This window comes from Cherax quadricarinatus, chromosome 7, assembly GCF_038502225.1.
Source record: "Cherax quadricarinatus isolate ZL_2023a chromosome 7, ASM3850222v1, whole genome shotgun sequence".
Classification (NCBI taxonomy): Eukaryota; Metazoa; Arthropoda; class Malacostraca; order Decapoda; family Parastacidae; genus Cherax; species Cherax quadricarinatus.
In genome coordinates this window covers 50,828,232-50,845,863 of record NC_091298.1, presented here as the reverse complement: position 1 = coordinate 50,845,863, position 17,632 = coordinate 50,828,232, and the positions used below count along the sequence as shown (strand labels likewise).

Genomic DNA, 17,632 nt, shown 5'->3' with positions numbered 1-17,632 from the left:
GTGGTCCATCTGGCTGTTACATCCGGCCTACAGTGCTACTCATGATAATCAACACCCCTCCCCCCACCCCAACACATCTCCCCCCAGCTATTTACGATACCCCCTTCCGAATACCCCTAATAACAGAGCACCCCCGTCCCCTACTAGTTAGGATAACCCCCTACCTCCCACCCACCCCTTCATTCGTCCTTCAACTACAGTCAATGTCAACGTGAACGTCACGCAGTGTTGTCTAAGTGTTGCGTTTGCGTAGTTTGCGTTGGTATGTGATCTCGTTAGTTACTGGGTGTGAAAGGCACTTATCGAGTGTGTGTGTGGGAGGGGGGGAGGCTGGAGGAGGGTTGTAGATATATGTGGATTGTAGTTGTGTGTGTTGTTGTAGTGGGTGAGTGGTTATAGTGTGCGTAGTGTGTGTGTGTGTGTGTGTGTGTGTGTGTGTGTAGCATTTGTGGTGTGTGTGTGTGTGTACTCACCTAGTTGAGGTTACAGGGGTCGAGTCCGAGCTCCTGGCCCCGCCTTTTCACTGGTCGCTACTAGGTCACTCTCCCTGTGATTCATCTGTGTCTTCAACTTCTAACTGTGTCCCCTTGTTACTGTGTCCCATCTCTGGAACATCCTGTCTTTGTCCACCTTGTCAATTCCTCTCAGTATTTTGTATGTTGTTATCATGTCCCCCCTATCTCTCCTGTCCTCCAGTGTCGTCAGGTTGATTTCTCTTAACCTCTCCTCGTAGGACATACCTCTTAGCTCTGAGACTAGTCTTGTTGCAAACCTTTGCACTTTCTCTAGTTTCTTGACGTGCTTGGCTAGGTGTGGGTTCCAAACTGGTGCCGCATACTCCAATATGGGCCTAACGTACACGGTGTACAGGGTCCTGAACGATTCCTTATTAAGATGTCGGAATGCTGTTCTGAGGTTTGCTAGGCGCCCATATGCTGCAGCCGTTATTTGGTTGATGTGCTCTTCAGGAGATGTGCCTGGCGTTATACTCACCCCAAGATCTTTTTCCTTGAGTGAGGTTTGTAGTCTCTGGCCCCCTAGACTGCACTCCGTCTGCGGTCTTCTTTGCCCTTCCCCAATCTTCATGACTTTGCACTTGGTGGGATTGAACTCCAGGAGCCAATTGCTGGACCAGGTCTGCAGCCTGTCCAGATCCCTTTGTAGTTCTGCCTGGTCTTCGATCGAGTGAATTCTTCTCATCAACTTCACGTCATCTGCAAACAGAGACACCTCAGAGTCTATTCCTTCCGTCATGTCATTCACAAATACAAGAAACAGCACTGGTCCTAGGACTGACCCCTGTGGGACCCCGCTGGTCACAGGTGCCCACTCTGACACCTCGCCAGACACCATGTCTCGCTGCTGTTTTCCTGACAAGTATTCCCTGATCCACTGCAGTGCCTTCCCTGTTATCCCTGCTTGGTCCTCCAGTTTTTGCACCAATCTCTTATGTGGAACTGTGTCAAACACCTTCTTGCATTGTCATGTAGGGAGGTAATGATTAGGGGGAGTAACCGGGTATGTTTAGGCAGGGAATAGGCGAGGCAGTAGGAGGGATGAGTGCGGAGGTTGATAGGTAATGTGAGGTCACTGGTGACTACACCTTCACCTCTCATTACTCTACCCGCCACACTACACTACTCACCCTCTCACTACTTTAACTAAACATAAATAAATGGAGAAAATAACGGGGACAGTGAATATTACTATTCTACTCAAACACAGTTTATTATTAAGTCCTTGTACAATAATATATTTGGGAACAGGAGAACATTATTGTGGTTTAGATAAATAGGATGGTACACATAAGCAGTGAGACAGGGAATACAATCAACTTGACGAAAATGAATATAACTTACAGTATAGTTCAGAGGACAGTTCATCACAGGAACTAAGCCACAGGTCCCAAGACCTACACAGCATGAGTATTGCGCCAAGCCAGTACTCTGCCCAATGCATCCAACAGTCTCCTCCAGAGACTTCAGCAGCCTTCTCCCGAGCCCTGCACCCCAGCAGCAGCTCCGCTCTGCACCCAGGCCAGAGCTCCGCAGGAATCCCCTGATCATGCTCTTCCTTGGGCTTTTATGGTGGTCCAAGCACCCTCCACAATGAGGTGTGCACACGTGGTGTTGATCTGACGCAGAGGTCTGACGCCGTCCAGTACAAAAGACCTCAGTCTTAAGCCGAAAAGGCGTGGCTCTGACAGACATTTGCCAAGGCAAGGTGACCATATAATTGGTTAAATTAGGTCTCCCCAGAGACCTCACACACAAGCCCAGCTGGACTACATCACAGCAGTCCAAGAATATGCAATCCACCCGCCCCTCTCTCGTCTTACTGCTGTCACCATGTCATAGAACTCCAGTAGGGTTGTGACACAGGATTTCCCGTCCCTGAAACCATGTTGGCTGCTGTGATGAGATCATTCCTTTCTAGGTGTTCCACCACTCTTCTCCTGATAATCTTCTCCATGATTTTGCATACTATACATGTCAGTGACACGGGTCTGTAGTTTAGTGCTTCATGTCTGCCTCCTTTTTTAAAGATTGGGACTACATTTGCTGTCTTCCATGCCTCAGGCAATCTCCCTGTTTCGATAGATGTATTGAATATTGTTGTTAGGGGTACACATAGTGCCTCTGCTCCCTCTCTCAGGACCCATGGGGAGATGTTATAAGAACATGAGAAAGGAGGAGGAACACTGCAGCAGGCCTGTTGGTCCATACTAGGCAGGTCCTTTACAATTCATCCCACTAACAAAACATTTGCCCAACCCAATTTTCAATGCTACCCAAGAAATAAGCTCTGATGTGCAAGTCCCACTCAAATCCAACCCCTCTCACTCATGTACTTATCCAACCTAAATTTGAAACTACCCAAAGTTCTAGCCTCAATAACCCAACTAGGTAGACTGTTCCACTCATCAACTACCCTATTTCCAAACCAATACTTTCCTATGTCCTTTCTAAATCTAAACTTATCTAATTTAAATCCATTACTGCGGGTTCTCTCTTGGAGAGATATCCTCAAGACCTTATTAATATCCCCTTTATTAATACCTATCTTCCACTTATACACTTCGATCAGGTCTCCTCTCATTCTCCGTCTAACAAGTGAATGTAACTTAACAGTCTTCAATCTTTCTTCATAAGGAAGATTTCTAATGCTATGTACTAATTTAGTCATCATACGCTGAATGTCTTCTAACGAATTTATGTCCATTCTGTAATATAGAGACCAGAATTGAGCTTCATAATCTAGGTGAGGCCTTACTAATGATGTATAAAGCTGCAGTATGACCTCTGGACTTCTGTTGCTTACACTTCTTGATATAAATCCCAGTAATCTATTTGCCTTATTACGTACGCTTAGACATTGCTGTCTTGGTTTAAGGTTGCTGCTCACCATAACCCCCAAGTCCTTTTCGCAATCTGTATGGTTAAGTTCTACATCATTTAACTTATAAGTGCTAGGGTTATGGACACTCCTGAGCTCCAGAACCTTGCATTTATCTACATTGAACTGCATCTGCCACTTTTCTGACCAAGAATAGAGTTTGTTTAAATCCTCCTGAAGTTCCCTAACATCAACGTTTGAATCAATTATCCTACCTATCTTTGTGTCATCGGCGAATTTGCTCGTATCACTAGTAATTCCCTCATCAAGATCATTGATATATATTATAAATAACAACGGGCCCAAGACTTGATCCTTGTGGAACGCCACTTGTTACAGATCCCCACTCGGATTTAACCCCATTTATGGACACTCTCTGCTTCCTGTCTGTGAGCCATGACTCGATCCACAAGAGCACTTTTCCCCCAATGCCATGAGCTGCCACTTTCTTTAACAGTCTTTGGTGCGGAACTCTATCAAAAGCCTTACTAAAATCTAAGTAAATAATATCAAATTCTTTATCGTGGTCAACAGCCTCAAAAGCTTTACTGAAGAAAGTTAATAAATTAGTTAGACAAGACCGGCCTCTTGTGAACCCATGCTGAGTATCATTAATCAAGCTATGCTTATCGAGATGGCTTCTTATAATATCAGCTATAATTGACTAGTAATTTGCCTACAATTGAGGTCAGGCTTATTGGGCGGTAATTTGACGGTAACGACTTGTCCCCTGTTTTAAAAATAGGAATTACATTAGCCATCTTCCACATATCAGACACTACACCTGTTTGAAGAGATAAATTGAAAATATTAGTTAATGGTTCACAGAGTTCCATTTTGCATTCCTTAAGAACCCTTGAAAAAACCTCATCAGGACCCGGCGACTTATTTTGCTTCAGTCTGTCTATCTGCTTCACAACCATTTCACTAGTGACTGTGATGTTACATAATTTATCTTCTTCTAGCCCACTATAAAAATTAATTACTTGAATATTGTTAGTGTCTTCCTGTGTAAAAACAGAGAAAATAATTATTTAAAATCGAGCACATTTCATTCAAATCTTTGCCAGTAAGATGCCCATAGATATTTTAAAGGGGACCTATCTTATCTCTGACTTTTGTTCTATATACCTGGAAAAAACTTTTTGGGTTTGTTTTAGAATACCTGGCCCCATTGCCTTTGAGGTATCTAGCTCACTCAGAAGCCTCTTCACTTCTTCCTCGGTTGTGTGCACTGTGTCCAGCACTTGGTGGTGTGCCCCACCTCTCCGTCTTTCTGGAGCCCCTTCTGTCTCCTCTGTGAACACTTCTTTGAATCTCTTGTTGAGTTCATCACATACTTCACGGTCATTTCTTGTTGTCTCTCCTCCTTCCTTCCTTAGCTTGATTACCTGGTCCTTGACTGTTGTTCTCCTCCTGATGTGGCTGTATAACAGTTTCAGGTCAGATTTAGCTTTTGCTGCTATGTCGTTTTCATATTGTCTTTGGGCCTCCCTTCTTATCCGTGAATATTCGTTTCTGGCTCTACAACTGCTCTTCTTATTCTCCTGGGTCATTTGCCTTCTATATTTCTTCCATTCCCTAGCACACTTGGTTTTTGCCTCCCTGCACCTTTGGGTGAACCATGGGCCCATCCTGGCTTTTCCATTATTCCTGTTACCCTTGGGTACAAACCTCTCCTCAGCCTCCTTGCATATTGTTGCTACATATTCCATCATCTCTTTAACTGGCTTCCCTGCCAGTTCTCTGTCCCACTGAACCCCGTTCAGGAAGTTCCTCATTCCCGTGTAGTCCCCTTTCTTGTAGTTTGGCTTCATTCATCCTGGCCTTCCTGCTTCTCCTTCCACTTGTAGCTCTACTGTGTATTCGAAGCTTAAAACCACATGATCGCTGGCCCCAAGGGGTCTTTCATATGTGATGTCCTCGATATCTGCACTACTCAAGGTGAATACTAAGTACAGTCTTGCTGGTTCATCCTCTCCTCTCTCTCTTGTAGTGTCCCTTACATGTTGGTACATGAAGTTTTCCAGTACCACCCCCATCATCTTAGCCCTCCATGTATCTTGGCCCCCATGTGGTTCCAAGTTCTCCCAATCGATCTCCTTGTGGTTAAAATCACCCATGATCAGGAGCTTTGCCCTGCATGCATGAGCTCTTCTGGCCACTGCAGCCAGTGTGTCAACCATCGCTCTATTGCTCTCGTCGTACTCTTGCCTTGGCCTCCTGCTGTTCTGTGGTGGGTTATACATCACTGCTATTACCACCTTGGGACCTCCAGAGTGAAGCGTTCCCGCTATGTAATCACTTTCTTCTTCGCTGTCTCCTCTCTCCAGCTCATCAAAATTCCATTGGTTTTTGATCAGCAATGCTACTCCTCCACCCCCCCCGTTCCCTCTGTCTTTCCTCATCATCTGGTATCCTGTTGGAAAGATGGCACCTGTTATCATACCTGTAAGCTTGGTTTCTGAGAGCTATGATGTCCGGTGATGCCTCTTTGACTCTTTCGTGCCACTCCTCCCACTTATTTGTTATTCCATCAGCGTTTGTGTACCATACCTTCAGTTTCCTTTCCAACACTGTGGTTTGGGGGGCCTGTGAGGGTGGGAGACCTGGTAGCATACTGTGGGATTCTATAGTTCGGTGTTGGGTGGAAGCTGTGGGTATGGATTGTAGTGTGTGTTGGGATGGTGTGATAGGTTGTGGGGTTCTGAGGGTAGTTGTGTGTGTGCTTGCCCTTGCTGCTCTGTTCTGCTCTGACTGACCTCTGCTGGTTCCATCCTTGTCTCCTTTCCTAGCTCCTCTCCCTCAGCTGCTGTCATTCTGTTTGTGTTCTATCTCTGTCTAGGAACACCCTCTTGTACTCTTCCGAGTATTTCAATCGTGGTTTCTCTTCGAGGATCCTGTTCCACACTGTTTCCGTCCTGAGAATCAGCTTGATCAGTCGGTTTCTCCCCTTCGAGTACCCCCCATTCTCTGAAAATTTACAATCTCGTCCATCCCTTCTTCACCTATTTCCGAGATTGTGTGTGTGTGTATGTGTGTATGTGTGTATGTGTGTGTGTGTGTGTGTGCGCGCGTGTGTGCGCGCGTGTGTGCGCACTCGCCTAATTGTACTTACCTAACTGTGGTTACAGGGGTCGAGACTCAGCTCCTGGCCCCGGCTCTTCACTGAGTGCTACTAGGTCCTCTCTCTCCCTGCTCAATGAGCTTTATCTTACCTCATCTTAAAGCTATGTATGGTTCCTGCCTCCACTACCTTCACTTTCTGACTACTCTATGACTGAAGAAATACTTCCTAACATCCCTTTGACTCATCTGGGTCTTCAACTTCCAAGTGTCACCCCTTGTTTCTGTGTCCCCTCTCTGGAACATCCTGTCTCTGTCCACCTTGTCTATTCCACGCAGCATTTTGTATTTCGTTATCATGTCTCCCCTAACCCTCCTGTCCTCCAGTATCATCAAGACGATTTCCCTTAACCTTTGTTCATAGGACAGTCCCCTTAGCTCTGGAACTAACCTTGTCGCAAACCTTTGCACTTTTTCTAATTCCTTGACGTGCTCGATCAAGTGTGAGCTCCAAACAGGTGCTGCATACTCCAGTATGGGCCTGACGTACACGGTGTACAGTGTCTTGAACGATTCCTCACTAAAGTATCGGAATGCTATTCTCAGATTTGCCAGGCGCCCATATGCTGCAGCAGTTACCTGGTTGATGTGTGCTTCCGGAGACGTGCTCGGTGTTACACTCACCCCACGATCTTTCTCCTTGAAGTTTGCAGTCTTTGGCCACCTAGCCTATGCTCCGTCTACGGTCTTCTTTGCTCTTCCCCGATCTTCATGACTTTGCGTTTGGCGGGGTTAAATTCGAGAAGCCAGTTGCTGGACACGGTGTCCAGTCTGTCCAGGTCTCTTTGAAGTCTTGCCTGATCCTCATCTGATTTAATTCTCCTCATTAACTTCACATCATCTGCGAACAGGGACACTTCTGAGTCTAACCCTTCCATCATGTCATTCACATATATCAAAAATAGCGCTGGTCCTAGGACCGACCCCTGTGGGACCCCGCTCGTCACAGGTGCCCACTGTGATACCTCATCACATACCATGACTCGTTGTTGCCTCTCTGTCAGGTATTCTCTGATCCATTGCAGTGCCCTTCCTTTTATACCCACCTGATCCTCTAGCTTTTGCACTAATCTCTCGTGAGGAACTGTGTCCAAGGCCTTCTTGCAGTCCAATAAGATGCAATCAAATCACCCCTTTCTCTCGTGTCTTACTTCAGTTACTTTATCATAAAACTCCAGGATTTGCTTTCCATAAATCGGTGCTGGTTGGCATCTATACACTTGTTCCGTTCCAGGTGCTCCACCACTCTCCTGATAATCTTCTCCATGGCTCTGCATACTATACACATCAGTGACACTGATCTATAGCTTAGTGCCTCGTGCCTCTTTTCTGTCTCTTTTTTTAAAAATGGGAACTACATTTGCCATCTTCCATACCTCAGGTAGTTGCCAGTTTCAAGGAATGTGTTGAAGATTGTCATTAATGGCACACACAGTATTTATGCTCCCTCTCTAAGGAACTACGGGGAGATGTCCGCTCCCACCGCCTTTGAGGTATCAAGATCCCTTAGCAGCTTCTTCACCTCTTCCTCAGTTGTATGTCATCCAACACTTGTTGGTGCGACTTGGTGTGACTTTATAAATGGTCAAAGTCGGACCGAAACGTCGTCGTAAGCCCCTCTCTTCTATGTGTGGGTTATTTGTGTTTCGTTCCAGTCACGGTATTGTGCCCTTTTTTGTTACATGTTGGTGTATTCCTTGTTGGTGTCCCCCTCTGTTCTGTCCTCCCAGAGGCCCTCCTGTCTCCATTGTCTCTCACATACCTCTTGATCATTTCTTGTGAGTTCCCCACCGTCTTTCCTCAGCCTGATCACCGGGTCTTTGTTGTCTTCCTCCTAATGTGGCTATGCAGCAGTTTCGGGTCAGACTTGACTTTCGATGCTATGTGGTTTTCATAATGTCGCTGGGCCTCCCTCCTTGTGTGTGTGTGTGTGTGTGTGTGTGTGTGTGTGTGTGTGTGTGTGTGTGTGTGTGTGTTTGTACTCACGTAATTGTGGTTGCAGGGGGCGAGACTCAGCTCCTGGCCCCGCCTCTTCACTGACCGCTACTGGGTCCTCCCTCTCCCTGCTCCATGAGTTTTATCATACCTCGTCTTAAAACTATGTATAGTTCCTGCCTCCACTACATCGCTTGCCAGACTGTTCCACTTCCTAACAACTCTGTGGCTGAAGAAATACTTCCTAACATCCCTTTGACTCATCTGAGTCTTCAACTTCCAATTGTGACCCCTTGTTTCTGTGTCCCATCTCTGGAATATCCTGTCTCTCAGATGTGATGAATGGTTTTGAAAACCGGCAAGTTGAAGAATTGAGACACTTATGCAACATGTGGGAATCTTCATTGAGGAAACGTTTGGCCAGACAGTGGTTTCTACGGCCCTAAGCTGTACTTTCTACAATATTGATGGACTGAACATATCGACTCCAGGCTGAGGGACTGATTACCTCAAACTCCTCCTCTCCTTACACCCTTCTGATTTGTATTGGACTGAAACCACTGTATGGCGAAACGTTTCCTCGTTAAAGATACGCGAGTGTTCCACATGTGTCTAAATTATCAACTTGTCGGTTCTCTGAACCATTCACGTAAACTAGGAGTTGTGCTTTTGGGAGGTTCTGAAAACAAGTTCCAAAAGTTGGTGGAGGAATTTGGATGAGTATATAAACGAAGGAAAGTAAACGTAAGTAGGAGAGAGCAAGGTGATGAGGATAACAAAACACCGAGGCAATGAAACACTGGATATCAGATCGGAGGGAAGGAGTACAGAGGAAGTGAATACATTCAGTTATTTGGGAGTGGACACGTCGGGCCTATGAAGGATAAGGTGAACCACGGATTTGACGAGGGACAAGAAAAAGGTAGGTTGTGCATTAACGCATCTGAGGAAACAAAAATCTTCATCCATAAAGGCAAAAAGGGGAAATGTACCAGAGTACAGTGGTACCAACACTGGCATGGTGGTGAAGCAAGGATTTACAACGAAATGCAGTGACGAGGAGACTTGAGGCAATGTAGATGCATTTGAGGGCAATGTGCGGCGTGAATGTTATGCAGAGAAGTAGGAGCTTAAAGATTACAAGGTGTGGAGTTACAAAAAGTATTATTCAGAGGGCTGAAGATGGGTTGAGGCGGTGTGGACATTTAGACAGAATGAAGCAAAACGGAGCGACTAGAAGTGTGTGTATGTGTAATTATATATATATATATATATATATATATATATATATATATATATATATATATATATATATATAATCTGGGTAAAGGGAAGGAGGGATAGAGGTCGTCTCAGGAAAGTCTAGAGGGACGGAGTAGAGAAGGGTTTTGAGAGCTAGGGGCTTGGACATCCAACAGGTTTGTTTGAGTTCGTGGTGTTGAAGTTCAAGCAAGTTAACATCTCTTTAGGGATTCAGGGAAATCAGTTAACAGGATTTGAGTTCAGAAGGTGGGAAGTACAGTGGCTGTACTCTGGAGGGCTACTAGTGATGTTGCAGCTCAGAGGGTCATCTGAACTGTGACTTCAGCACGTCTCCGACAAGACAGTGATTGAGTGAGCAACGGTGAAAAAAATTACTCAATTTCGGGTCATAATACCTCAGCGGGAGACAGTCGGTGTTAAAAACAAACAAGACAAAAAAAATGAAGATTTTTTACAGATATAGATGAAGTAATCTCAGAGACTTAGAACTGAAGGCAACATAACTCTAAAGAAAACTGGCAGGGTATCTGAAACCAAACTGAATATTTTTATTTATTATTTATTAACACATCGGCAGTCTCCCACCAAGGCAGGGTGACCCGAAAAAGAAAAACGTTCATCATTCACTCCATCACTGTCTTGCCAGAGTGGCGCTTTACACTACAGTTATAAAACTGCAACATTAACACCCCTCCTTCAGAGTGCAGACACTGTACTTCCCATCTCCAGGACTCAAGTCCGGCCTGCCGGTTTCCCTGAACCCCTTCATAAATGTTACTTTGCTCACACTCCAACAGCACGTCAAGTATTAAAAACCATTTGTCTCCATTCGCTTCTATCAAACACGCTCACGCACGCTTGCAGGAAGTCCAAGCCCCTCGCACACAAAACCTCCTTTAGCCCCTCCCTCCAACATTTCCTAGGCCAATCCCTAACTGAATAATGAACTGTATGTAAATGAAGTATCACTGGGAGGATGGTAGTCAATGTGAAGAATAAACAGACGGAAGTGGAAGAGAAGAGATCAGGTAAAATTTGTAAAGAAACACACGAAGCTACAGATATTAAAATGCAAAACAATAAAAAAAAGTAGCGAGAGAAATTCAAAAGGAAGATGAAACGTTGATGTCCATAATCAACAAGTTTCGCAACACACGGAACAGAGAAACAAACCATACCACGGGCGGGGATAGAACCCGCGATCAGAGAGTCTCGAAACTCCAGACCGTCGCGTTAGCCACTGGACCTTATTGTGGCTAACTGGTCCAGTGGCTAACGCGACGGTCTGGAGTTTTGAGAGACTCTGATCGCGGGTTCTATCCCCGCCCGTGGTATGGTTTGTTTGCAATCGTGTCATTACGATTTCGTGAGTCATGGGAACAGAGAAGATTTTGACAAGATAGTATACGAGGAACTGCAAGATATAGTAAACTACTTATGAAAAGTTAATGCGAAGAGACAAACACACTGGAGTCTTATGTGTGGACTGGGACGCCCTGGAGACGTCATACTTGGCACTCAAATGTCACTTTATGTGAACTAGCAAACAGCAGCTGCAGTGAGAGGAAGTTAACACTGGCAACATTAACAGCAGCTGCAGTGAAAGGAAGTCAACACTGGCAACACTAACAGCTGCTGCAGTGAGGGGAAGTCAACACTTGCAACACTAACAGCAGCTGCAGTAAGAGGAAGTTAACACTGGCAACACTAACAGCAGCTGCAGTGAGGGGAAGTCAACACTGGCAACACTAACAGCAGCTGCAGTGAGAGGAAGTTAACACTGGCAACACTAACAGCAGCTGCAGTGAGAGGAAGTCAACACTGGCAACACTAACAGCAGCTGCAGTGAGAGGAAGTCAACACTGGCAACACTAACAGCAGCTGCAGTGAGAGGAAGTCAACACTGGCAACACTAACAGCAGCTGCAATGAGAGGAAGTCAACACCGGCAACACTAACAGCACAAAAACATATGGATACACAAAAGGCCTATGAACTGGGTCCCAAAAGGGTTAACGATAACAAACACCGAACTGGAAGAGGTAAAGAGAGGAAGAGTAAGAGAAGAGACAAGTTGCAGCGTGTGTTTACGCACACGAGGACAGTTTATGTAGCAGATGTGAGCTCCAAACAGCTGAAATGGAGGAAGATTGATATATTAATGAACTAAGACACTTGTGCAACTCTTGGGTATCTTTCGTGTGGAAACGTTTCGTTAACCAGTGGCTTCCTCAGTCCAACACAGAGAAGAGTTGTTGAAGATCAAAAGGAATATCAGTCCCTCAGCGTGGAGTCGATGTGTTCAGAGCACATCGACTCCTGGCTGAGGGACTGATTACCTCAAACTGAATCTGATCTTCAACCAATCTTCTCTTTACTGGACTGAGAAGCCACTGGCTGGCGAAACTTTTCCTCAAAAAAGATACCAAAGTGTTGATTCTCTGAAATAGTTATCTCAGTTATGAAATATCCACCGAGGAAGTCAAGAAGCTACACTGGATATCAACACAACAGTTGGATGAGACCAGATAACGCTGATTCTTATTTAACGTCTAAATTTACTAAGTTGATGATTAAGACACATGTGCAGCAGCTAGGTATCTTTATTGTTGAAACGTTTCGCCTACACAGCAGGTTTCTTCAGTCAAATACTGAGGCAGCAGGTGTAGTAGTGAAATGTGATCAGTCCATCAACCTTGGAGAAATAGTATTTGAGGTGGTCAGTCCCTCAGCCTGGAGAAGGGTTCAGTTCCATGGTCTGGAACAATATATCGTTCCAGACCATGGAGGCTGAACCTTTCTCCAGGCTGAGGGACTGACCACTTCAAACATTTTTTCCCCAGGGTTGATAAACTGATTACATCATCATTTCTATACACTTGCTGCCTCTGTATTTGACTGAAGAAGCCTGCCGTGTAGGCGAAACGTTTCAACAATAAAGATACCCAACTGTTGCACATGTGTCCTGGAAATATAAACACAAATGCAGTATAATGTGATCCTTTATTGACAACGTTTCACCCACACAGTGGGCTTTCTCAAGTCACACACGGATCTACCTGGGGTTGGAAGGTACGAGAGTATTTATAGTCAGAATGTTGAGGTCAGGTGAAGAATGCTGCATCTGATGATCCACAGGGTGGGGTTATAGAGTCTTGGGTAGCTTGGCAGGGGTATTGGACAAGTTGTAGACCTTCTGCAGTGTTCTATGTTCTTATGTGGGATAGCGATGAAGAAGTTTCTTGGCGAGTGGTTCAGCTATGTTATAGAAGCCATTGTTCTGGTTGAAATTCTTGGTTATAGAGATAAGCGATGATTCCAGGATTCTTCTGTATTGAGTGTTGTCTTCTGTGGCTATAAGTCTTGAGTTTTTGTAGTTAATTAAATGGTTGTGTTTATATGCATTTGTGTTTATATTTCCATTGTGTCGGTATTTTATACCATTTACAAACATGTGTCCTAAGTATGATCTTGTCGGCATTTCATACCGACAAGATTTAATGATTTAATGACAAGATAAACTGGTGGTGGCGGAGAAATGGGTAAAAACTGCGACTCAAAGAAAAATCTTTAGAGACAAAATTAAAAAAAAAAACTGATGAATTAGACGCGCAACATCTGGGTATCTTTATTCTAGACGTTTCGCCATCCAGTGGCTTTATTAATACAAATTCAAAGACATAATGTGAGGAAAGTAGTAATATATACAAAAGACGAGGTAATCAGTCCCTCAGCCTTGAAGTTGAAGAGCAACGTAGTCTTGAAGACTCTGGGGCTTTCACCAACTCCAAGGCTGAGGGGGTGATGACCTCGTCTTCTGTATACATCTCTAGTATTCCCATTATATCCTTGAATTTGTACTGATAAAGCCACTGGATGGCGAAACGTCTACAATAAAGATACCCAGATGTAATTCATCTTGTCGGTACTGTATACCAGACAGGTACAAAAACAAAACCTGAATTTAGCCTAGTAACTAACAAGCAGTCTGATTTCCCACCAGCAAATTCCTGCGATTCAGCACCGCAGAAGTGGATGGGCAGACAGCACTTGGACTGAGAACGAAGATCCTTGTATAATACACTAAGGTGATTTTCTCTGAGTGAAAATTAATGCGAACGGTGATGTAAGGAAATTGTAATCACGGGCGAAATGTTAGCAGCTGCGACACACGAGTATCGTTGCTGCCCCTTCTCCTCCCCGACGTTTCTAATTTATATAAATAGCTAGTTAAAACGAATATATAAATAAATATACCTGTATATGATCTCCCCTCCCCCCCCATTTTCCGTATAACCTGCCAATCCTGCGCATTGCCTCGGTTTTGACCAAACTTTCGCCCTGGGCTGAGTTGAATCGTGTGCGAAATGTGTTCAGAAAAGATATTTTGCTGTGTATTTATGTGCTCGAGGCCAGGAGCTGCGACTCGACCCCTGCAACCACAAATATGTGAGTATAGGTTAGTGGTCACACTTTCTTGGTCACCAGGAAGGTTCGTGTCACACCCGGGTCTACAACCACGCATGCGTAATTTGCGTCACACTAACAGTGTGGCTGTCACAGGCTGGGAGGTGACGTAACAGCCGCCATACCCACCACGTCACCACTGATGATGTTCGTCAAAGTGGAGATATTCACGTTACGAATGTGCTACAGCCGTTTGTAACGTAATGGATTGATACCGTCACTCCTATACCCTCCAGGTAGACACCAGGTAGGTACCCATCACCACACATATTCCACACCCCACAGTCACACCCATACCAACCAGCTCCACCCCCCAGTCACCCACACCCCCAGCTCCATCCCCCACAGTCACACCCATACCAACCAGCTCCATCCCCACAGTCACACCCATACCAACCAGCTCCACCCCCGTCACCCACATCCCCCATCTCCACCCCCCCAGTCACCCACATCCCCCATCTCCACCCCCAGTCACCCACATCCTCCATCTCCACCCCCAGTCACCCACATCCCCCATATCCATCCCCCATAGTCACAACCACACCCCAGCTCCTCAACACCCCCACTATAATTGCACCCACACCATAGTAACACCCACACACCGGCTCAACCACAGTCACACCCACACCGGCTCAACCACAGTCACCCACACACCGACTCAACCACAGTCACTCACACCGGCTCAACCACAACCCCACCAGTCACCCACACACCGACTCAACCAAACCCCCACTACAGTCACCCACACACCGGCTCAACCACAACCCCACCAGTCACCCACACACCGGCTCAACCACACCCCCACCACAGTCATCCACACACCGGGTCAACCACGGTCACCCACACACCGGCTCAACCACAGTCACCCACACACCGGCTCAACCACAGTCACCCACACACCGGCTCAACCACAGTCAACCACACACCGGCTCAATCACACCCCTACCACAGTCACCCACACACCGGCTCAACCACAGTTAACCACACACCGGCTCAACCACAGTCAACCACACACTGGCTCAACCACAGTCAACCACACACCGGCTTAACCAGTCAACCACACACCGGCTCAACCACAGTCACCCACACACCGGCTCAACCACAGACACCCCCACACCGGCTCAACCACACCCCTACCACAGTCACCCACACACCGGCTCAACCATAGTCACCCACACCCACCAGCTCCACCACACACCCACCAGCTCCACCACACACCCACCAGCTCCACCACACGCCCACCAGCTCCACCACACGCCCACCAGCTCCACCACACACCCATCAGCTCCACCACACACCCATCAGCTCCACCACACACCCATCAGCTCCACCACACACCCATCAGCTCCACCACACACCCATCAGCTCCACCACACACCCATCAGCTCCACCACACACCCACCAGCTCCACCACACGCCCACCAGCTCCACCACACGCCCACCAGCTCCACCACACACCCATCAGCTCCACCACACACCCATCAGCTCCACCACACACACCCACCAGCTCTACCACACGCCCACCAGCTCCACCACACACCCATCAGCTCCACCACACACACCCATCAGCTCTACCACACACCCATCAGCTCTACCACACACCCATCAGCTCCACCACACACCCATCAGCTCCACCACACACACCCATCAGCTCCACCACACACCCATCAGCTCCACCACACACACCCATCAGCTCCACCACACACCCATCAGCTCCACCACACACCCATCAGCTCCACCACACACACCCATCAGCTCCACCACACACCCATCAGCTCCACCACACACACCCATCAGCTCTACCACACGCCCATCAGCTCCACCACACACCCATCAGCTCCACCACACACACCCATCAGCTCTACCACACGCCCATCAGCTCCACCACACACACCCATCAGCTCTACCACACACCCATCAGCTCCACCACACACCCACCAGCTCCACCACACGCCCACCAGCTCTACCACACGCCCATCAGCTCCACCACACACCCACCAGCTCCACCACACACACCCATCAGCTCCACCACACACACCCATCAGCTCCACCACACACACCCATCAGCTCCACCACACGCCCACCAGCTCCACCACACACCCACCACAGTTACCAGCACACCGTCACAAGGGGAGTTACCCGTCACTGTACCGTAACAAGCTGAGACTAGCCACTTCCCTACTGTGGAGAAATCACCTCCAAGGAAGAGGGAGTCACGACCCCTCCCCTCTTTTTAGAGGTAATCTCTCCACACCTACTGCACCTCCACAAGCACGGTACACTGTACCCCCACATACAACACCATTACCACCACTACACAATATACCACCACACACCGTACCATCACTACCATAAAATATATCACCATACACCACAGTACCACCAGATGGTACAACACACTCTTACCACCAACCACCACCACACCGTCACCACCACGGTACAAGACACCACTACAACTACACTATAACACCGTCACCACCACGGTGCAAAATACCGCACAGCCACCACCACCATCATAGTACCGCTTCATCGTAAAACTTCTGAAGGCGTAACAATAGTAGCACATGACGCAGAAGTACAGGGAGGCCAACACAAACATTCAGAGGTACTGTTAGGGGGTGGCGACCAGGGGTAGGGGGCAGGGGCAGGGGCAGGGGCAGGGGCAGGGGGCTGAGGTCAACAGCAAGTACCCAGGCGTCATCAAGAGAGATGCATTGGTATGGAGGGTAAGAGAAAGAGGGTTGAGATGGTCTTACCCACGCCACTAACGCAAGCTTGTCCACCCGCAGTGTTCAAGACAGACTGAAGCAGGTTCCCTGCTAGCACAGTATTAATGGCACCTCCGCGATCACTGGCGCTGCTCTAGTCGCGGTGGCGCGGCTCTCAGATGGGATGGAGGGAGGGAGGAGCTAGAGGACTCCCCAACTCCCTCCACAACTCCCTCCCACCCTCGACAATACCTCCCCAACACAACACCCCTGACATACACAAACACTCTCCTGCATACCTTATACACAGTTTCATAACCAAGCCAGGACAGTATGACCCTCCTTGAGAAGGGCCCCTAGGAAGACTCTTACCTCCGCCACCACTTCATCCTATCCCCCTCCTCTACCCCCTCCCCTCATCCTGCTCCCCTCCTGATCCACTCCCGCTACTCCTCTGCGGCGCAGACTCATTCAGACACTAGAGGAACTGCTCCAGTTTCAGCACATCCACATATTGGACTGCTGTTTACCATGAACTGGTGTCAAGTCAATACCCTGCCCCCCCCCACACACACACACACACACACACACACACACACACACACCTCATAACAAAGCTAGCTAATACTATCTACCTAGTAGCGATCAGTGAAGAGGCGGGGCCAGGAGCTGAGTCTCGACCCTTGCAACCATAAATAGGGGAGTACAAATAGGTGATGAACTACAGTCTCGTAAAGA

General features: G+C 47.2%; 1 protein-coding gene across 6 annotated transcripts in view; it reads right to left on the bottom strand.

Annotated features, from left to right (window-relative positions):
- The window catches only part of MESK2 (misexpression suppressor of KSR 2), a 541,942-nt gene that overhangs the window by 209,172 nt on the left and 315,138 nt on the right, over positions 1–17,632 (bottom strand). The gene's annotated exons all lie outside the window — the stretch shown is intronic.